This window comes from Ochotona princeps, chromosome 23 (assembly GCF_030435755.1).
Source record: "Ochotona princeps isolate mOchPri1 chromosome 23, mOchPri1.hap1, whole genome shotgun sequence".
NCBI classification, from domain to species: domain Eukaryota; kingdom Metazoa; phylum Chordata; class Mammalia; order Lagomorpha; family Ochotonidae; genus Ochotona; species Ochotona princeps.
Window position 1 is genome coordinate 18,012,474 of NC_080854.1, and position 24,104 is coordinate 18,036,577.

Sequence of the window (24,104 nt, forward strand, 5' to 3'; positions counted from 1 at the left end):
TGAGAGTGCCAACACCCTACCAATAAAGGATCAAAAGCCAATGTCTACTTCGGAGATGCGAGATGAAGACATAGAAGATCTACCAGACAAGGAATTCAAAAAAAATAATGTTAAAATATGTCAGAGACAATGAGAAGAATTGGGAGGACTTCAAGGAATTCAAGAACCACATAGCCTCAGAAATACAACAAATGAAAAGTAAAATCCTTGACTTAGAGCACAAAATTGAGAGCCTAACCAACAGAACAAATACAGCAGAAGAGAGGATCTCTGAAACGGAAGACACACAAAATGAACATACCCAGTTCATTAAACAGCTGGAGACAAGTCTGAACAAAGCCAATAAGACCATACAAGAAATGAAAGACAACCTCAGAAAATCGAATATTAGGATTATTGGCCTTCCTGAAGGAGCGGAAAAAGAGTCAGGAATGCAAATGGTGCTCGACGAAATTATACAGGAAAACTTCCAAAACACTTGGAACATGAACCCAGCCCAAATCCAGGATGGTCAGAGGACTCCCAGCAGATATGGCCCAAAGCGATCTTCACCCAGACATATGGTGCTCAAGTTCCACTCCAACGAAGACAAAGAAAGAATCCTAAGACAAGTACAAAGCAGAGAAAAGATCACATACCGGGGAAAACCAATCAGGATCACTGCTGACTTCTCTGAAGAGACTTTACAAGCAAGAAGAGAATGGACAAAGATCTTCCAAATCCTGAATCAGAACAACTGTCAACCAAGAATATTGTACCCAGCAAAGATCTCATTCGTATTTGAGAACGAAATCAAATACTTTCACAGCAAAGAGAAATTAGAAGAATATGCCAGCACAAAACCAGCTCTACAAAATCTCCTTAGAAATGCACTAAATCCAGAAAAAAAGGAGGTGAATCATAAGCAAAGATGGCAAACAGGAAGATCTCCCCACTAAAGTCCACACAAAGAAGGGCAATTACACAGATATCAACACCCACAAAAACAAGTATGGCAGGGCAAAATCACAACCTCTCAATTTTAACTCTTAACACAAATGGCCTGAACTCACCAATCAAAAGGCATAGATTAACAGAATGGATTATCAAACAGCACCCAACTATCTGTTGCCTACAAGAGACACATCTAACCAGAAGAGATTCGAAGAAGCTGAAAGTGAAAGGTTGGAAACAGATATTTCATGCCAATGGACGAGAAAAAAAGGCTGGGGTAGCTGTCTTAATTTCAGATGATGTGGACTTCAATCTGACACACATCAAAAAGGACAGGGAAGGACATTATATATTGGTGAAGGGACTGATCCATCAGGAAGTAATTACCATTGTGAACATATATGCACCAAATTCAAACGCACCTAGCTACGTGAAGCAATTACTCACGGACTTAAGGGGAGACATAGATATGCACACAATAATAGTGGGTGATCTTAACACCCCACTAACAACAATAGACAGATCAACAAAACAAAAACTCAACAAAGAAACAACAGAGCTCATACAAACAATAGAACAACTGGACTTGGTTGACATTTATAGAATTTTTTACCCTAAGGCCACAGATTATACATTTTTTTCAGCAGTGCATGGCACCTTCTCCAGGATCGACCACATGATAGGACACAAAGCAAACCTAAATAACTTCAAAAAGATAGGAATCATACCATGTACCCTCTCAGACCACCATGGAATGAAGCTGGAAATCAGCAATTCAAAATGCCCCAGGAAATACAGAAACTCTTGGAGGCTGAACAATATGCTATTAAACGAACAATGGATCAGAGAAGAAATTAAAGATGAGATCAAAAAATTTATGGAAACCAATGAAAACTCTGACACAACATTCCAAAATTTGTGGGACACTGCCAAAGCAGTGCTACGGGGTAAACTCATCGCAATTGGAGCTCATGTCAAGGCCCAAGAGAGGCGCCAAATACAGGAACTAAACACACACCTCCAGGAATTGGAAAAACAACAGCAGAAGAGCCCCACACACAATAGGAAACAAGAAATCATCAAAACAAGGGAGGAAATCAACCAGATAGAAATAAAAAAAACCATACACAAAATCAATGAATCAAAAAGCTGGTTTTTTGAGAAGATAAACAAGATAGACACCCCACTGGCCCGACTGACAAAGAAAAAACAAGAGAAGGCAAGAATTAACAGCATCAAAGATGAAAAAGGCAACATAACAACAGACACCGCATCCATTAAGGCCATAATTAGAAATTATTACAAAGCACTGTACTCCAACAAATCAGAAGATCACCAAGAAATGGAAAAGTTCTTAGACTTCTACCACCTGCCAAAACTTAGCCCAGAGGCAACAAACGACCTGAACAAACCCATAACTGAAGTAGAGATTGAATCAGTGATTAAAGACCTCCCAACAAAGAAAAGCCCAGGCCCAGACGGCTTCACTACAGAATTCTACAAAACATTCCGAACAGAACTGACCCCAATCCTCTACAAACTCTTCAAAACAATAGAAAAAGAGGCAACCCTTCCAAACTCATTCTATGAAGCCAACATTACCTTAATCCCAAAACCAGACAGAGAACTAACAGAGAAGGAAAACTACAGACCTATCTCTTTGATGAACATTGATGCTAAGATTCTCAACAAAATCCTAGCTAACAGAATTCAAAAACACATCAGACAGATCGTTCATCCAGATCAAGTAGGATTCATCCCTGGAATGCAGGGATGGTTCAACATTCGGAAATCCATAAATGTGATACACTACATCCAAAAACTGAAAAACAAGAATCACATGATAGTATCAATAGATGCAGAAAAAGCTTTCGACAAAATCCAATACCACTTCCTACTAAAAACCCTAACCAAGGTAGGCATAGATGGAAAAATCCACAACATAATTAAAGCCATATATGAAAAACCCAACGCCAGCATCATACTGAATGGAGAAAAGCTGGAAACCTTCCCACTGAGATCTGGAACAAGACAGGGATGTCCACTTTCTCCACTACTATTCAACATAGTCCTAGAGGTACTCGCTGAGGCCATAAGACAAGAAAAAGAAATCAGAGGAATCCAAATGGGAAACGAAGAAGTCAAACTCTCACTATATGCAGATGATATGATTCTTTATGTAGAAGAGCCAAGAGACTCAATACAGAGACTGCTAGAACTTGTACGAGAGTTTGGTAGAGTGGCAGGGTACAAAATTAATGAACAAAAATCAACAGCCATAGTGTATGCGAACAGCCCCAAGATGGAAAAAGACTTAACCAGCAAGATACCATTCAATATAACAGAGAAAAGTATGAAATATCTGGGAATAAATCTAACCAAAAATGTAGGAGACTTATTTGAAGAAAACTACAAACTACTTAAAAAAGAAATTGAACAAGACCTCAAAAGATGGAGTAACATCCCATGCTCCTGGATAGGTAAAATCAATATCATTAAAATGTCTATACTGCCAAAAGCAATATATACATTCAACGCAATCCCAATCAAATTGCCCAAAACATTCTTCATGGAACTGGAAACAATGATCCAAAGGTTCATCTGGAAGCACAAAAAACCACGGATAGCTAGAACCATCCTGAAGAACAGGAAGTTAGCAGGGGGAATCACAGTTCCGGACCTCTGGACATACTATAGGGCAGTGGTCATCAAAACAGCCTGGTACTGGCACAAAGATAGAGAGGAAGATCAATGGAGCAGAATAGAAACACCAGAAGGAAACCCACACAGATACAGCCAAATAATCTTTGACAAAAAGACAAACGACAATCCAGGCAAATGGGAAGGTCTGTTCAATAAATGCTGTTGGGACAACTGGTTAATAGCCTGCAGAAACAAAAAAATAGATCCACATCTCTCACCATACACTAAGATCAGATCTAAATGGATAACAGATCTAAACCTACATCCAGAAACCTTCAAACTTTTGGAAGAAAATGTTGGAAACACACTGGAACACTTAGGGGTAGGCCCTCACTTCCTAAAAAAGACTCCAAATGCAGTAGAAATCAAGACCAAAATAAACAATTGGGACCTCATCAAACTAAGAAGCTTCTGTACAGCTAGAGTAACAATCAACAAAGTAAAAAGGCAACCCACAGAATGGGAGAAGATCTTCGCACACGACATAGGTGATAGAGGGCTGATCTCCAGAATATACAAACAGCTACAAAACAACCAAAATGTCAAAACAAACAAGCCACTCAAGAAATGGGCACGGGAAATGGGCAGACACTTCACAAAGGAACAAACCCAAATGGCAAATAAACATATGAAAAAATGCTCAAGTTCCCTGGCAATAAGGGAAATCCAAATTAAAACATCAATGAGGTACCACCTAACGCCAGTAAGACTGGCCCACATGAATAAAAGCACCAACAACACTTGTTGGCGAGGTTGTGGGGAAAAGGGATCCCTACTCCACTGCTGGTGGGGCTGCAGGCTGGTACAGCCTCTATGGAAATCAGTATGGAGAATATTCAAACAACTCAAATTCAACATACCGTATGATCCAGCAATAGCACTCCTAGGAATATATCCAGAACACTTGTTTTATGAGAAACCAACATGCACTCCTATGCTCATAGCAGCACAATCAGTAATTGCAAAAACATGGAAGCAACCAAAATGCCCATCAACAGAGGATTGGATAAGAAAGCTATGGTTCATCTACTCCATGGAATACTACTCAGCTATTAAAAAAAAACAAAATGCAGTTCTTTGTGGCCAAATGGGCCAAACTGGAAACCATAATGCTAAGGGAAATGAGCCAATCACAAAAGGTTAAATACCACATGTTTGCCTTAATTTAAGATGATATGATGTTATGTATAACATGTTATGTTTTGAATGTTATATGTTGTGTCTAAACTAAATTGAAGTATAGGTGAGATGGTCACAGAAGGTGGCTGGGAACTCGCATTTACTTTTAACATATTGGTTACTCATTACTATGTCAATTAATTCCATAATGATGTAAATTTTTGCTGATGGTATGTTGGAGCTTTCAATTAACTGGGATGATACTCTTCTGGCTCTGTCTTCAGACCAGAGAGGGTATACCTAAGAAGCCGTTGAACTTGACTGGACAATAAGATGCTGGACTCTATGTTTGGTATACGCTTGCAATGGGGGAATCTCAACTGAACTTGAGCTGTGGTTATGCAACAAGGTGGAGGAATCCACCATGGTGGGAGAGTTTGGGGAGGGGTGGGGAGAACCCAAGTATCTATGTAACTGTGTCACATAATACAATGTAATTAATGAAGTTAAATAATAAATAATTTTAAAAAAAGACTGTCTTATAAGTGTTGGGTTAAATTTTCATAATCAAAAGATTTAAAAGTACAGTATTTATCTAGGCAAGATGGGGAACTCCGAAGATTATAGGAATCTCACCAGATTTTCATCAGTAAATGAGAAGTTCAAATGAAACTGACAGCCAATAAATCATAACAATTTAAGAACAACTGAAGAGAAAAATGAACAAAGAGATTACTAGACATACTTAACAGGGAATTCTGAGGCATCCAGAGATGAACTAATTCAGGAAGGGATCTGGATCATTGTCTAGGTTATTATTTTATTTTATTTTATTTTATTTTATTTTATTTTATTTTATTTTATTTTAAGATTTATTTTTATCAGAAAGGCAGATACCCAGACAGAAGGAGAGACAGAAAGAAAGATCTTCCATCCATTGATTCTCTCCCATAGTGGGCACAATGGCTACAGCTGAGCCAATTCAAAGCCAGGAACCAGGAGCCAGGAGCCAAAAGCCTCTTCTGGACCTCCCACGTGGGTCCCAAGGCATTGGGTCATTCTCTACTGCTTTCCTAGGTTTCCAGCAAGGAAGTTGGACAGGAAGTGGACTAGCCAGGACACACACCAGTGCCTACATCGGATGCCAGACCCTGTAGGTGGAGAATTAGCCAATTAAACCATTGTGCCAGAATTGAAAATTCAACTTGTAAAAATGAGCCATAAAACAATTATCCATGTAAGTGCAAATTAGTCATGCCCAGTGAATGTAACTGATTGTTGCAATAACGACAGATCAGCGCCTGCAAATTGTTGTCAACATTCCTTTATTATCTTTGATTTCCCCTCTGAAAGAATAGCAACGTGTTTCAGGCTCCCTCAGTAATTAATATGTTTTTTTTCCCTGTGTTCCTTTTCTGTCATAGGAGTCACAGTTTCACTACCACAGGGAATTCTCATGTAACAATAATGAGCAGTTTTACTGTGCTGCAGTAATGGGAAACACACAGTATGTGTCAATGTCTACAAAATGCCTCAAAGACAAGGACTAAAGCATTGTTAGGCTTTGTTTGCTAAGGCTCTCACACTGTACACATGAGTATCAGAAAAGGTGTTTACCACAACCCACAGGACTCCAGTGGCCAGTTTTGGGTTGATCAGTTAATTTGCTAACAATGCTACCTTGCAAAAGGAGAATTTTGTATCATTGGCAGATAGAAAACTCTTTGAGAAATGCATATATCCAAGAATGTTTTTAGTATTGCTTAAAAATCCAACTTTCATAATGAAACAATAACCATCTGGATATATTATCTTTCATCTGTCCCATATGGCAAAACCTAGGCATGCTGATGGAAAAGTCACAAGATATAAAGTTCTGGGAAGCAGTGCTCTTCTAAAGGAGGGGAAATTTCAGAAGCATTTGGGTAGGAATAATTCCTCATGGAAGACTTCTCCTAAAGGAGAAATTTAGCTTCCCTGATTCTGGACACTAAAAGCCTGCAACTCGTTGCAGCTCTTATAACAACCATATTCCCAGCTGCTGCTATCCAACAGCAAGCAGTAAGTGGGAATCCCTAGTGGATGTTCATAAGTTCTGTGAAATACATGACTCCTGCTATTACCAGGTAGTGGGAGAGGGGAATGTCAGGTCAACACTACTGTTCAAGACCAGATTCTGTAAAGAAGATTACACTGTTATCTTTAATAAGATTCCTGGAAAATTGATGATGCGGTTTTAAATTTATGGACTGCTCAGAGAATAGAACATTATAGGAGTAATCTGCAGTACCAGCCTCCTCTACTACCACCACCCACAGGGATTGGGCCACCCTTTGCTGCCTTCCCAGGACATAAGCAAAGAGCTGGATCAGAAGTGGAGCACCCAAGACATGACCTGGGACCCCGGGACCCATATGGTATGCCAGTGCTCAAAGGTGGAGGATTAGCCTGTAAGCCACCATGCTATCCGCCAACCAAATGTCACATCTTACACAACTTTCATATTCCCCAGTGGCTAGAACATTCCTGAGAATACATTAATGGCTCAATAAACACATGCTCTTTGCTTTTTCACAACAATACCCAAAATACCATCAGCTTAACCAAACTTACATATGGTAGGCTAATTTGAGAAACTGATGTACTCAGCACCTTTTATCAAGTACTTTTCAAGATAAATTTCAGGAAGCATAATTAATTTTCACATAGTCTTATATTCAACAAAATAAATAAATCAAAATAATGGCCCTTTTTGGATAAAGACAATGGACATTACAACTTTTGGTTCTTGCAGCTGGCAAGGTGGCATTGTAAGTTAAGATTCTACCTGTAGTGCTGGCTTCCAATATGAGTGCCAGTTCCAGTTCTTGTTGCTCCATTTCCAGTTCTGCTCCCTGCTAATGCGCCTGGAAAAAGCAGGAAAGATGGCCCAAGTCCTTGGGTCCTGGCTTAGCCAATCCAGCTCCAACCACTGTGGCCATTTACGGAGTGAAAATCAAATGGAAGATCTCTCTGCATCTCCTTCTCTAACTCTGCTTTAAAAATAAATAAAAATAGATAAATCTTTTTTAAAAAAGAAGACACGTTCTGTTTCATTAATAGGTGTAAACCAAGGTATGGCAAGGTACACATGTCTTTTAGGTTCTCCTCAATTCTACATAAAATTTCAAACTGTGTCCATTTTGCCTCAAGCATTAAAGGCTGTGAACAGGATCCACCTTTGGGAGGAGGAAGTTGTTCGTCGAGTCCAAGTGTCCACAGAAATACCTAACGTGTATTCAGCTTAGATCCTGTTGCTGCCTGATGCCACCCGCATCCCTTTGCCTCCAAACTCTTACATAGTTGTTGCAAACACTTTAAATTCCATTTTAACTCAACTATCAATAAAATATTTTTAGAGTAGTTGTTCTATGACAAGCATAGTTAGATCAGTACCTGTCAAGGAAATCAGATGTCACACTGCTGATACGATAAAAGTCATTCCTCTTTAGTTCTCCTTTGCAACCTTTCTTGTGTAGCAGGTACATATAACTGCTGCCTTTCCTCCAGCCATCATCATCTTTATCAGAGTTGCTGGTGTCTAACACCAGATAGAGATGCTCTCTCCAGGGCTCTTAGAGTCAATCATTCAGATATGTTTTGCCAGGCTCACCTCCGTTTTGCCTGGTGAAATTGAGGCTTTCTAGTACAACAATCACATAACTTGAAAGTCATCCAGGAAGCTACACTAGGATCTTGGGCCATCATTCTGGTCAAGGGTCAACATTGTTTTCCTGACCATGGCAATCAAAACTGAAAGTCATAGTTTCACCAGCCAACCTCGAACTCCCAATAAGCTTTACAAATCACTCTAATCACTTTTGATGTTTCATTTCCATAAGCACAGGAAAGAACTGTCCAAGGCTGTGCTTTGTAATGATCATGGCATATTTAGTTTCTTTTTTATACATTTATTTTGTGTGGTACGTGTATGTGTGTGTGTGTGTGTTTGTGAAACAAATGGAGTAAAAGAGGGAGGGAAGTGGAGAGGGAGAAACAGTGAAATTCCCATCTGCTGATTCCCTCTCCTGACACCCAGAGTCAAGCCAGACCAGAAGCAGGAGCTGAGCGTTCTGCGCATGTGGTCCATGTGGGTGGGTGGGACCCACTGACTTGCGCCATCACCTTCTGTTTTTCAGGGTCTCCCTTAGGAGGAAGCTGGAGTCAGTAGCCAGTGCCAGGACTCATACCAAGACACTCATCCCAAGTTGTTGGTTAAAGCGGCTGGGATGCAGGTGTCCTCACCGGCGTGTGACATGATGAGCCAAATGCCTACCCCTCTACGTTGTTTTCTTTGATGTAAAAATGTAGAAGTAAAAAAAAAAGATGAATATAATGGTTAATACAATAAAGTGGGATTTTAATTTTAATAAATGTCCTAAATATTTAAGTGTAATTTTTTTTAGAACAAGAAAAGAATAAGAATTTTTCTGAAAAAAATACATGACTTTGTTGTATATACACAATACAGGAGCAGAAGAGAAGCTTCTGCTAAGAGTTTTTAAATTATAGGCTGCTTTAACAATGAAGGAAACAATCAAAGACTTATTAGAGTAAATGGCACAGCACACTTCTCACCAAAGAAAAATACATAAAAGAACTTGTTCAATATGCAAAATCTTCAGGTGTTTGAATGTCAAACAAGTGTGTTATCAGGCATTCTCCACCTGTGCTGGAGCCCTACGTCACCTTCTTCCCCCAGACACCCTTGTTATACCTAGCAGCCCAGCCAGATGGAGACAGACTTGTTTATGTTCAAGCAATTCACAATCTTAGAAATCTAATTCCTTGAGATTACAATGACATTAATCTAAAGAAAACTGGCTGAAGTCTAGTCCTAACGAAAAAAAAAAAAAAAAAAACTCCTAACCCAATCAGTAAACATAGCTGAAAGTTTTAAGAAGGCTGTAGGAGAAACGATCTTTTTCATTAGGGTTTGAGTACTAGAAAGTAAGTTTAGATAATAATTTAAAGTACGCAACCCAACAATTTCTGATAAATATCATTACCTCTTTGAGTATTGCTAAGTAAAATAAGCGCCTGTTCTAAGGCTTTCTACACCTCTATTACAACATAAGGAGAAACACTAAGAGAGAAGTTAAGGCTAAGAAACAATGACCCTCTCATCATAAACTTTCTTGAACTCTAAAGAAAACCAATAGCAAAAGAAAACTACGCCAGAAGTTTTCTGCCTCAGATCATGAGGAGTTAGGTGTACTGCTTTAGAATGGAAGCCAGAACAGCCACAATAACATTTTGCATAGGTTGTATTTGACTGGTTTTAAGGATCAATGAAAAACACATCTTCTGGAAGCTTATATGGTTAAACAAGTGATACAAGTTATAGATCCACTGTGTAAGCATTTCACATTAATTCAACTTAACATTCTTCCCACACCAGCTGTGTTGACAGCATTTAACAGAACAAAACAATGTAAAAGTGAACACAAGTTCATTTCTGTTCCTGAGGAACCTACATCACAGAAACGAAGACAGATGTGTAAAAAACAGATCATGAAACTAAAAGTGAATAAATCAAGTTTACTCATAGAATTTCAAACAGAGAAAACAGGGAAATTCAACATCTTATTTACTCTTCTTTGTTTACAACATGTAAGAAGTATGAAGTCCAGGAAGGTTAAATAGAAGCAGAGCTTAGAAGGGACCCAAGTTTCCTAATACCTACTTTGATTTCTCTTTACATCATCTAACTTAGATGTTTCCTCAGTCAAAAAATTTGCTTTGAAAATTGCATGTCTAAGTACTTATTAATGGGTTTGTTCAAATCAGGGGTGGAGAACTGAAAAGGAAAGACAAGTCAAAAAATTTTTGAACTTTTAAAAAATGAATTTTAGGGCCTGGCACAATAGCATAGTGGTTAAGGTCCTCACCTTGAACGTGCTGGGATCCCATGTGGGCGCCAGTTCTAATCCAGGTGGCCCCGCTTCCCATCCAGCTCCCTGCTTGTGGCCTGGGAAAGCAGTTGAGGACAGCCCAAGACTTTAGGACCCTGCACCCACATGGGAGATCTGGAGGAGGCTCCTGGCTCCTGGCTTCAGATTGGCTCAGTTCCAGTCCTTGCAGCCACTTGGGGAGTAAGCCATCAGACGGAGGATCTTCCTCTCTGTCTCTCCTCCTCTCTGTATATCTGCCTTTCCAATAAAAATAAATACAAAAAGCCTTAAAGATTTTAATATACATCTCCCTTTTATGAGAGCAGAATAAAGAAACAAGTGTGCATGAATGCAGATCACAAAGCAAAGGAATGAGTTGGGGAATTTCACAGTAAACACAAGTGCGCGCGCACACACACACACGCACACACAAATATACAAAGTGGGAGACACTATAGTATGCATGACAACACCCAAGAACACAAGGCTATCATTGCCCTTATATCCTGATAGACAGTCTGCCCATAATCTAACAGGCTCAAGTGTCATTCTATATGATGGGTTGGCTTTCTCTCCCTCTCTCTGCCCAGAAAGGTGGCCATTACTTTAACAGAGTTGCTGAAAAAGTAACATTGCATTATCATCCACCATGAGTGTTTCTTGTAGGATGACATACCTGTGCTTGATTCCCAGCAGATAACAGTGGGGACTCGATTTTGTGGGCAAGCCCCAGAAAGACACAACAAAGAGAAATCAATCTTATCAGGAAGGTGAGTCATATTCACTACAGAGCTTGTGTGAAAATGCCTCAACTCTGGAAGGCAGGGCTTCCAATTGCTAGAGGAGGAAACTGAATTTCCCAGGAAATCATCTGTATGTAGGCGGTAAAGCTCAGATTTAAACAGTTGAGCTACAGACCAGTACAGTGCTTGTCTTTGAAAACCACACCCTCTTCCCAGTGTAAGCGAGCTTTGGTGCCTTCCTCCAAGGTGGCTTGGACTTGATAAACCAAGATTAACACAGACTGGGAAGAAAAGAGGACATGGGGACCTCATTTCAGTATTACTGCTGTAATAGATCTGCTTGACATATATGCTCATGGGTTGTGAGCACTTCGAACATTAGCAAGCCATTTACCACTTGAGAAGCTGTAGGTTGTTCGAGTTAGTCATATCCTGTACATGTATCTGGAAACCCAGTGGTCATTACTCTGATATACTTCCTCCTCACTAGAAGCCAGATGGCATGTTCTCCGGGACTTGTGCAAAACAAGCCGTTGAGAAATTGCTGATTGCAAGTACTGACACACACTCGTGGAAACAGATGAAGTCTCCAAAAAGAATATATCGCAATCCCTGTCTGCAACATGCAGCTTCAACTCACACACCTCCATAGCATTTTATAACCAGCACTTTTTTTCACTTGGTATTTCCTTAACGGAGAAATTAATATACTATCATTGTGACATACAGAAATATACTTTTCATAGATTTATAATAAGTTCATATACCAGAAAAGTTTCATACCTATTTCAGACCTATTATCATAATGTCTTGATTGTGGATAAATGGTAAGAAAAAATGTTACGTTGTGTATAGGTTTGAAATTAGACAACAGTATAATAAAATGGATAAAAATATGCATGAATATTAAGCTATCTTTATATATAATATACTGAAAGATAAATTATAAGAGGGTGGGAAAATCAATGGAAGTAATCATTGATTCAGTACAAAAAAGAATGTTCTTGAATGACGCTTTCCTTAAAAGGACAGGCTACTAAGGAAGTAAGATTTCCAAATGATTCTTTCCAAGAATAGAAGAAGTAGCCCATTTTAGGCACCCAATAGTTTCCCTCCAGTTATCACTACCATTTTATTGGGCACAGGACTTATTTCATATCTGCTCTAGGTTGAAAACAAAATCATAAGATATCCATATAGTTCCATTTAAGCAGGTGGCTGAGAAATGACTCCTGTCTAACTAAATCTCAATGATCAATTCAAGATGCAAAAGTGATTGATTTAAATGCCTTTATTAGTGAAGTGGTGTAATACAGAAATTACAGAATTTTTTAAAAGAAAAAAGCAACAAAGTATTTTCAGGATACACTTGAACACATTAAGAAACATGAATTATTTTTATCATTAGCATGCAGTATTTTTAAAACTCTGTCTTAAAATCCAGTCCAGGCCCAATAATTGTGCAATGTGCCAATGGAATGACCAAGGAAGCTTAATCTTCAGGTTAGCGTATTTTAAAAACATAATCCATGCCTTTTTTTCTAAGTTAAACAATTTGCTGCCCCACATTCTCTCTGTATCGCTCAGATTTATCTTTACCTTAACAATGCTTACCAGCAGATAGCCAAAAAGGCTGGCCAAGTTGAAAAAATGTCAGGATGTGTTCCCATGCTGGGGTGCTTCGTGTACTTGGCAGAAGCAGGCTAAACCCATGGCTCCATTTATTACATTATGCTATAAACATTATGTCCTGAGCTAACAAGATATTCCCCACGACAGTCCCATAGGTTACCAGGCACCGTAAACATCTGTTAACACAGGCGCCAGAGACAGTGCAGAGAAGGCCTCTAGATCCCATGTTAAAGTGGTTTATGGTGTGGAGTCTGCTGTTTAAAAACTAATAATCTAAAACACAGCCTCAAACTCTAACTAGAACAAATATTTGCAAGGCAAAGTTATGCGCAGTTCAGAAAAAAATGCACCCATGTCGTCACTTTGTCATTGCCTTTATAGACTTCCATTTGCCACCTTTGCCCATTAGGCACTGGTTTTCCACAGCACTCGGGAGATCAAAAATATGTCACCATGATACATTTACTCAAAAAAAAAAATCCTTAGCATTGAATCACCAACTTCTTTAGATTAATGTGAAGTTTATAAGTTAGAAGGAGATGAGTGATGGGACAAACTTTTTAAGCGGCAAATGACACTTTCCAAGGAACTCTAGGTTAAAAACACATCCTTCCAGCTTCATCCAAAGAAAGGTTCATCTGAAGGGAAACTCAGTGACTGGGAACTCCCAGACATCTCAACTGGGAGCCCTGAGTTTTGCTTTTCCCAAAAGGAAACAGAATCCCCAGTCACCAACAACAGAATCCCCATAAAACCAACAACCCTGTCTACTAAGCACTCTCACTTTGCTTCTATACATTATTTTAATTTCTGGAAATGTTTCAACAGTTGCCACCCCCAAGATGCAGGGAACATCCCAGAAACCAGGACCTCTAGGGTGATCCTGGTGGAAACTTAGCCTGGAACACCAAGTTGCTCAAAAGACAGAGCCCCAGCTGCCACGTTTTGGCAGGTCTGTAGGAAAAGACTGGAAGATTGGTGGCACACACATGTGTCCCAAGGTGAACGGCACAGAGACCACCCAGTCCTTGCGTGATGAACAGCAGCACCTGGACACTCTGGGATTTGTAGCTCTGACCGCTCCCTGTCTGGGCTTCTGCACTTACTACACATGTGCACACCTTAGAACCCTCAATCGTGCTGTTCCCCTGAGAGAGCCACTTGCAGCCCTCCATCCTCCAGAGGGCAACAGGTTTAGTCATTTAAAAGTCCATGGTATTTAATCCAGTGCAGGAGCCCCTGTGAATTCCCAACCCTCTGGCCTCCTGTTACCTTTCGATGTCCCTTCCAAGGTCTCCTGGCACGAATAGGCGGGGCGGCTCCCCTAGGGCTGCCTCCTCCCCTTGCACAGCCTACTGGCTCAAGTGCCAACACGCCTCCCCAGAAGCACACCCGCGGGCACACATACCGTGCACACGCACTCCCCGTGCCAACCCACGTACCCTACCACCCTGTCCCAGTGGGCATCCCTGCTGGCTATATATAAAGCCTTGGCCCCAGAATAGACTCTCCCACACACCCACAAGGTGATGACCCTGCCCTGCACCCGCTCCCTGGACACTCAGCTGTCCCGTGGCTCTCAACTCTGGGACAGTTTTGTCAAAACTTTGTATCTGGTTGATTTCATAAGCATAAGTGTGTCCAGGGCTGGGAGAGCTTGGCTCACCACAACTTCCACCCACCCCTGGTCATGGAGACTGGGACTCTATTGACCACAGGTCCCCTGGTGCCACAGTGCCATTGCAGTCTGCACAGAGGTGCAAAGAGTCGTAGGCTTTGCCCACGGGCGCGAGGTGCAGACGTTCACAACTGGCTTTGCCTGGCCTTCAAGCTGCGCCACCCGGGACCTGTCTCCCTGCAGCAGGAGCAGCAGCAGCAGCCTCTGCAGTTCCAGCCCCAGCCCGGCTGATGTCAAACACAAACACACACGCAAAAACTTTTCCAACTGTTAACACAAGTGGTTCCTCAGGAGATCCCCCTCTGTGCACCACACACCCTGGCAGGATCAGGCGACAGCGTGGGATGGTTCGAGGGTCGCCTCCAACTCCTCGCCACCACCCACTAACTTCCAGGGGCGCGCGCACACACACACACACACACACACACACACTGAGACACACACAAGTCTACTGCGTGGATCGGGTTACAACAACCCACTGGCAGAAAACAACTCCTCGACTCTGAGGAGAGCCAAGCCAACCCCCAAGTCATCCGGAAAAAATGACCCCGCTACACAGATAAGCCTAATCCCCAAACCACCCCCGATTTTCATAAACAACTGGCGCCCCAGCGTCCACTCCCAGGCTCCCTGGTACCGCAGGCAAGGGGGTTGAGGAAGCCAGCCCGAAACCTCCCCTCCAGTACCTCAGAGTCTCGCCTCTGGAGACAGCGCGGGTTCGCGTCCGCGCCGGGGCCGCTGGCGCGGGGGCTTCGGGCCCGCGTGGCCCCAGCCGGGGGTCCCGGCCACCGCCCGGGCTCAGCAGCAGCCGCCGCCGCCACCGCCGCTGGAGCAGCCGCCGCCGCCGCCGCCGCCGTTCCCCAGACCGCCTCCTCTTCCCATGGCTGCGCCCTGCTTGGCAGCTCGCGGGCTGTCAGGCTCCGGGAGGAGGCAGGGGGCGGGGTGAAACGGGAAGGGAGGATGGGAGGGGAGGGGAGGGGTGAGAAAAGGCGGCCGCCGTTCAGCAGGGGTCACGCCGGGCCGGGCCCGCAGTCCCCTGGATCCTGGCTGCCAAGAAGAAGGGAAACGGCAGTTCAAGGCAGCCGGTTCGAGACCCGCTGCCGAGAGGCCGAGCGCGGCCCGGGCCAAGCATTCCAGAGACTGGGATGAAGCCTTCCCGGCGAGCGAGGAGTTGGATTCGGTGCGTGTCACTCTCCACTGGGCTGCGCGGCTCCTCCTAGAGGAAAATATTGGTAGTTGCAGGAAACTTCCTTCCTCTCCGCCCGCCCCCATCCCCAAAACAAGGCTGGACCCAGGGTAGTGGAGGAAGCAGCGCCTGCAGAAAAGTTACTTATCTGCTGGAATGGGAGGAAAACTCAGACAGTTTGGAAAACGTGTTAGCTAGCTAGCCAAACGTGGCCTCTCCGCTTCCCCCAATGTCTGGAACGCCGTGAAAAGGTAAAACTAGGCAGGACTTTATTTTAGAGGTCAGAAAATGGAGAGTAAGCAGTTTGCCATGCACACACGGCAGGTTGACAGAAAAGGTGTACCTAAGAGGAGTGCTGGACTGCAGAGCGAGCAAACACAGCGCCCCAGCTGGAGGCTTGTCCTTGTCTGTGACCTAGCGGAGGGTTTAACTGCCTCTCGCTGAACATAATTCATCTGTCATATGCCGGCCCTGCCTATCTCATTCCCCTGTTGGGAAAATAAAGCAGGACAAGATGTTGGTAATGCACTTGGGAGAGTTAAAAGTTGTGCAGAACTGTGTGGTTTTCGTAAATTATCAAACTTTCCAAGCATAGGAGGAAGGTGCAGCTCCCGGTTGCCTCGGGTCTGAAAGAGCAGCCAATCATGACATCCTGGGCTAGTTACTTTTTATTGGCAACCAGCTGTAATGTCACTTATCCTCTCACACAGCTTCAGCTTACTAAAAAAAAAAAAAAAAAGAGCTCACAGACACAAATCCGGGTATATACCCCAAGAGAAGTGTTTAAACAATAAGCTAATGGAACTAAGCCACTTTCGATGGAATAAAGCATCTTTAAGCCTTGAAATGCTTGTGGGGCCAACTCTTGGGAAGGAGCACTGAACCAAAGACTAGGGGTTAACAGTTATCCCAGAAGCTATCCCTCTCTCCAAAGGACCCAAGTCAGCAGAAAATCTTATTTCTCACAGTCTTTTCAGAAGCTCCGCTGTAGCTTGCACCCTGACGATTGCAGACAAACTCCAAGAATGAGTAACTGAGGGAAGATTCTAGAAGGTGTGTGCTGTACCACTGCCCCACCCAGAAGCAGTGTGTTCCATGGTTACTGACTTTGAACTGATCCTGTTCGGTCCTACCTAAAATGGCTTTCCATCCCTGAGGCTCACCCCCAACCCCTTGCTCTCTGGGATCCTACGCTCTCCTTGAGTCATGAAAGCGCTTGCTGGTTTCAGGGGCTTTTCAAAAAGTTGAGAATCTTGGAGAAGGCAAAGTTTGGGACACTGCCAGGCAAAATTCCTGCTGGGTGGTCCATACATGCCAAACTGACTGAAACGGCAGGGGTGGTGGGAGTGGAGACTGGGTCATCCTCAAATGTTGACTCCACTCCTGTTTGAGACAGCCTTCCAAGTTGGCTCTGCAGTTCTGGCACTGCCAACCTCTATCTTCTCCTTGTCTTCCCCACCCCCGCTGCCCTTCCAGAGCCTAGAAAACCACCTCACCCTTGGTCTGAGGTGTCACGTGTACTTAAAGAAAACTTTTCCCCAAGTTTTATTGTTTCAGCCATGAGATGCTTTCTGGGTGAAAAAGAAGGATGGATGTGCTTTCTCTGTGGGTTTAGCTGTTACCTCCCACTCCGTAAGACAGAAGAACGCTTCTCTGGCTATGGTCCAATTTTTAACAAGGGGTCATGATTCACAGAAACCATCGGAAAAGGGCACTCCAACTAATAGAAAATATTACAGAACCACATGCAAACTCACAACACATTTGGAGGGCAGCTTTAATTTTAAGGTCCATGGAAACAGGTTTCTTGCCATGCATATAGGTTTATAGTAGGGTATATGCCTCCTTGTATTTTCCCAAATCACATGGGAAATTTTATCAGGTATTGAACTGACTGATCTGTTACAAGTGAAGGCATGCCCTTGTATACCAAACCACATCTATTCATGCGTTCCACTCTGCCCAGAACACCATAACTTACCTACCTAGAGAAATCTTTCTTGACTTTCAAGTTCCAGATCAGTTGTTTACATCTTCTCTGAAGCTTTTCTTGACTCTTCCCCAAAGAGGAATGAGTAAACTCTCCCTATGTCCATGCCTTTATAGACTTTTATACCTGCTTTTATTCAATATTGCAGGGGTTTTTTGTTTGTTTGCTTGCTTGCTTGCTTTGTCTGGCTTTCCCCATTAATAATGAGATCCTTGAGAAAGGAATTATGGGAGGATATTTCAAAAAGTTAGTGCAAATGTACATTTTGGGAAAAAAAACAGGGGCCCAACTTGGTAGCCTAGTGGCTAAATCCTCTTCTATGGACACTGGTTCTGTTCCTAATCTGGCTGCTCCACTTCCCTTCCAGTTCCCTGCTTGTGGCCTGGGAAAACAATAGAGGATGGGTCAATGTAGAAGGACATTCAGAATCTTTGCTATTGAGAGAGACAGAGCCAGTTGGATCTCCTCTGACAGGCCCTGGAGCAGTTGATTAGGAGATGAATGAACAGGAAACCTCCTGGTTCACAGGTTTAGATGAAGGACCTGCTAGGTAAACAAGCCCTGTATTGGAGGGCTCTCTCTTGCTGTTGAAATGTGAACAGCTCAAGCCACCCCCCCATGCCTATGTGACAACCTTCTTTTAAAAGTCTGATGCTGTTAATAAACTTTAGCTATTGACCATCACTCCACATGTGTTATTATCGGCTCTGTGCACCAAATCCATCACTGCAAGACAGCGAATAGCCCAAGCCCTAAGACCCTGCTCCCGTGTGGGAAACACAAAAGAAGCTCCTGGCTCCTGGCTTCGGATCAGCTCAGCTCCAGTTGTTACAGCCACTTGTGGAGTAAACCAGTGGATGGAAGATCTTCCTCTCTGTCTTTCTTTTTCTCTGTAAATCTGACCTTCCAACAAAAATAGATAAAATCTTAAAAAAAAAATACTAGGCATGGACTTCAATTCATCAAGACAAACATATCTTTGAACTAGATTTCCCATGAACCTTCAGAGATACACCCAAATTCACACAAAATACAGTTCAGCTTAAAGCAGGCTTTTTAGGAGTGCTCCTGGGCAAGGTTCACTGATCTGATACAGCCAGTGGGCCAAGAAGTAGCACCTGGGGGATGTGAGGGGCTGCTTTTATCATGGGACTGTAAGGATGGGCTTTGCAGGCAAAAGTATGCACCTTATGCAGTTCTACAGAGTGCTACAGGTTCCCTTCAACCTTGCTGAATCCGTGGGTCAATGCTCAACTGAGGAGGGGGCTGCCTTCTCCAGGTGCAGCCTTATCAGCCACCCTTCTCAGCCTCCTCCTGGGCTGCCCCTCACCCACCCCAGCTGGGCCTTACACCTTGTGTTCTTAATATGTGTGCTTTTAAGATCTAGGTCACTACTCAGGACATGGTCAGCACCTATGTGGCCACTGAGACCTAAACCCCCAAACCTAATGAAATTGGGAAAAAAAAATTTTGTAAAGCTAGTGGAAATTTTATTGCCCAGCAAAGTCCCCCAACCTGCAACATTCCAAACTGCTAAGAAAATACATTTTAGCCAGTGCACACGATCTACTCCCTGTAAGCACAAAAATAGGCTACTGTCTATTGCCCAGGTGGATGCATTTTCACTCTCAACCCCAACAAACACGCTAACCCCATCTCCACTTCCACCCCCATCCTGCTCTCGGAAACTGCTCAAAGTACTATTTCAAACTCTTTAATGTCTCTTTTATGCTGTGTTTTCTACAATAAAGTCTTTTCCTGCTTTAATTGGCTGCCCTCAGGCCTCTTCTAATCCCCAAATCCTAAACCCTAACCAGCCCCCAATAAGTAATTAAATTGAAAAGTTGTATCTCCCCAATTTACATATCAAAGCCAGAACTCTCTACGGCATGCCAGCTGAGCATCTCTATCTTGATGTTTAATAAACCTGTCAAACCCCAAATGCTTGGAATGTGGTTCTCTTCCCAAAGCATGCACCAGTTACAGTGGTGACCTTTCCATCTCAGCAGATGACAACTACCTTCTGCTGATTGCTCAGGTCTGGAATCTTTGAAGTCACCCTCACCAAATCTCTGTATCTCACATCCTATGTTCAGGATCTGTCTACTTCTCGGAGGAGATAAGGAGTTCCTGATGGGAGTTACCAGAACCTGCCACCTAGCTGACATCAGTCATTTCCCAGCTAACTGACCTCCTGACTCAGCAACTCTACCATCACCATCACCACAGTGTGACCTAAATTCAGTTACCAAAGGGATTGTTTTAAAAATCAAGTCTCTTATGTCACTCTTCTACTCAACGCTGCTGAGGGATCTCTCATTTAAATCAGAGGAAAAGGCAAATGGTGCATGGGACCCTAACTGACCTCTGTACCTCTGCACCCAATATCTCCTGCCACTCTCCCATCACTCTGTCACCCAGTAGCTCCAGCACACTCACTGGCTTCCTTGCTGGTTCCTCAGCAGACCAGACATATTTCTGATCTACCTGCTCTTCTCTCTGCCTCAAATATTCTTCCCCAGGTATCATTTGTTTCTTCCTTTGCTTCCTTTAAGTCCTTCCTAGATATTATTTTGTCAACAAATTGAATTCTGATCAATATATGTTACTTGTCAGATCATGCCCTTTCCCACACTGTTATACATTCCCATTGGAGCTTGGTTAAAATTATGGACCACATTTTATTTTGTTAGTATTATTGGGTGACACATCTGCTAACTCAGATGTGTCTGAGAGAGTTCCCATCTGCTAACTCAATTCCCAAAATTTTCAAGTTGCCCTTGGTTTGGGACAAAACCTGAGACCTGGGAATTCAATGCAGTTTTCCCTCATGGGTGATAAGAACCCAACTGCCTAAGATATGACTACTGATTCCCTGACTCCTATGGTCTGCATAGGTAGAAAGCTGGAGTTAGGAGTTGAGCCATTTGACTCAGGAACTGTGACATGGGACTCAGGCATCCTTTTTTTTTTTTTTTAAGATTTATTTTTCAAAAAGCAGAGTTTAGAGAGTGGAGCAACAAAGAGTGATCTTGTATCCAATTGGTTTAGTCCCCAAATAGCCGTAAGGCCCACAGCAGAATCTGTCTAAAGCTAAGAGCCAGGAAACTTTTTCTGTATCTCCCATTTGGGTGTAGGGTCCCCAAGGACTTGAGCCATCTTCTGCTGCTTTCCTAGGCCTTGAGCAGGGAACTGGATCAGAAGTGGAATAGCTGGAACACAAAACAGTGCCCGAATAGAATGTTGTTGCTGCAGGCAGAGATTTAGCCTGCTGTACCACAGTGTCAGTCCTAAGGCATCTTAAACTGTTAGCCGAATGTCTGCCCTATAACTGCATTTGAAGGGCAAGTTTCTTCACGTGCAGGTATCTAGGTTAGATTGTTATCTATTCAAACTGTACAACTCTACTAGATAGAGTCTCTAGATCTACAGTATTCTGGAATTTGCACATTGTTTTAGGCATTCTGTTGTACTATGAAGTGCTGGTGCTTTTTCCTAAAGCGAAATTAAGAAACCAAAGCACTTGGGGCAGCACTGTATAGCTGATTCATTTTATAGTATTTACAGTTGAGGAGCATAGGACTGTGAGTCAGAAGTCTAGCTCATCTGTGGCTCTAGGGGAACTGGATATTAATCTTGCACAGACTCGATTTCTTGCTTTGTAGAATCAGGGTTTTGCTCTCTGAGATCATTTCAGTTGTAAAACAAATTGCTAGATTAATACCTGGGTGGTTAATTTTACATGCCCACTTTGATAGACCATACTGCCCAGATATTTATTTGGTCAAATGCCAATGTAAAGGTGGGCATGTATGCTAATAGTTAAGGTACCTGTGTCCTGTACTGGGGTACCTGTGTTTCACATCTGGTTCTAACGCCTGTCTTCAGCTTCCTGCTAACGGAGATCCCAAGAGGCAAAGGTGGTCGACCAAGTAATTGCGCTCCTGTCACCAAGGTGGAAGGCCCGGCAAATACTGCCTCTTGGCTTTAGCCTGGCCCAATCCCACATGCTGTGGATACTTGGAGAGTGACTCAGCAGATGGGAAGTAAATCTTTATTTATCTATATTTCTACCTCTCAAATAAATACTTCAATTTTTTTCTAGATGCTTTGGGAATGCATTTTAAAGATTATATTAGCAATTAAATCAGTACACTTTGGAGCCGATTTTCCTATATAATGTGGGTGAGTGGGCCTTATTCAATCAGGTGAAGGCCATAACAGCAAAAGGTGTTTCCCAAAGCAGAGGGAATCTGTCAGCAGTCATAGAGCTATCATAAATGTGTGCATGCATCAATTAATATAATATTATTTATTGGTAAAATGATTGAGTCTAATGATAAAAAATAAATTTAAAGGATTTAAAAAAAAAAACACCAAAATCCCATCCACTGTGTTGTTTCATTTCCACAGCCACGGTTAGGGAACATACACAATGACAAATGTTATTCTGAGAACTTAAGCTGCATCTGGAAACAGTACTTACAGGACAGAGCCCCACAGATGATGCCCTTATGGATTTGCATTACTTTGCAAACTTCCTTACATTGCATGTAAATTTCTGGGAGAGGCATAATAAAAAACTGAAATGTTGATCAAAGAAAGCGAGAGTGTGCCCAGTAACAGGAATGACAGGGAACAGTTATACAAATACTGGGAATTGCCTTCTTACCTGGGAGTCAGATGTCAGGGACTTGAACATCTGATGGTTGCAAACATACCCCGAGTTTTCCCTGATTAGGACGGTGTCTCCACCTTCCTTCACTAATCCAACCCACAAATGCCTTAGTTGAGAGCATGGCAAGGGAAGTGTGAATGAAAGAAAAAAACATAGGGAAATATTTATTTTATCTCTTATATTGTAATGTTCTGGGGAAATGCTTTTTCATGATTTGGGAATTCTTGGTCAAGATAGGAGTTCCCAGAAGTACACTAAAGATGGGAATTACTACTTAATGAATTTCAAACAATGCATATTTTAATCCACAGCTCATCTAAACTAAAAAGAACCAAGAAAATTGACTGCTCTCAGTCCCTTCAGTGGATTCAGACTCACAGGAAAATTCCAGGCCTGAGAAAGGATTGGTGTCAAAAAGGGACTGGAGAACTGAATGTTTATCTTCTTAGCCTTTAGAGGTTGAAATGTTTATTTGTTTTATTTTCTACCTTCTCCCACAAAATGCAAAAACCTATTTAAAAGAACACATCTGATCAACAATCATCTAGCTTCTATATGAGTAATTGACCTGATGAGTACACCTCTAGTTCCCTTACTGGGAAATTGGTTCCATTTTGTGTGGCTGCACTTGTTGTTAAAAAGCACTTTTGCCAGAACATATTATTCTGCTGTTTATACCTAGTTGTATCTCTAGAGATCATAAGAGGAAAATCAGAACTTTCAAGTTATGTTTTTGTAAGATACACCCACATGTCACACTTCTACAGCCAAACCTGGGTCGGTTTTTGTACTGCTTCTCCCTTGACGTGGATTGCATACCTTGCACCATCCTAGGCTCCCACCCTATCTAGCTTAGGTTGTCAAAGTCCTTTAGAGTACATTCAGTCTCATTGTTGTCATTACAAAAGAGCTTCCAGCAAGGTGCTGTGAAATGATGCCCCAGCAGTAAGAGCGGCCTTTCTTAACTGGTCTTCAACCCATTCTGGTTCCTGCTGTTGGAAGTTTCAGCCCAGCCACGGCTCGTCCATACCCACATATAGCTCATATATGGCTCAGTTGGGGTTGAAACCTAGCCTAATCCGTCCCACATCTACCCTGGTCCTCCAGAACACCAAACTGTGCTGCGGTCTAACCCGGCCCAGTGCGTCAAGTCCCAGTCCACACTTGTGCCAAGGGAGACTGCAACTGTGACCCGACCAGAATGTAGCCCCCCTTCCAGTTCCTGCGCAGGGCATGTCTTTTTAAAGATCATTTGCACATATTTCTATTGGGTACATATAACCAAACACGGTGAAAAAATGATTGTACGGAATTATACTTACACCAAGGATATAAAACAGTTCATATTCCCCAATTTCTCACCAACACTGGACATTTTCCCTTATTTGTTTTAGCCATTCTGCTGCCCAAGGAGTAGTACTACAGAGTAGTTTTAATTGGTGTTGCCCACATGTCTACCAGGAAGTCACGTGTCCTTCCCTGTTATTTGGTCATTTGATTCTGCCCTTT

At 42.5% G+C, this 24,104-nt stretch overlaps 1 protein-coding gene across 1 annotated transcript in view; it reads right to left on the bottom strand.

The window, feature by feature from the left end:
• Positions 1-15,635, bottom strand: part of GHR (growth hormone receptor) — a 221,898-nt gene extending 206,263 nt beyond the window's left edge. The window contains exon 1 of the mRNA XM_058680155.1: positions 15,428-15,635. The gene's annotated coding sequence lies outside the window, so the exon portion shown is untranslated. The remainder of the gene's footprint in view (positions 1-15,427) is intronic.
• Positions 15,636-24,104: the final 8,469 nt, after the last annotated feature.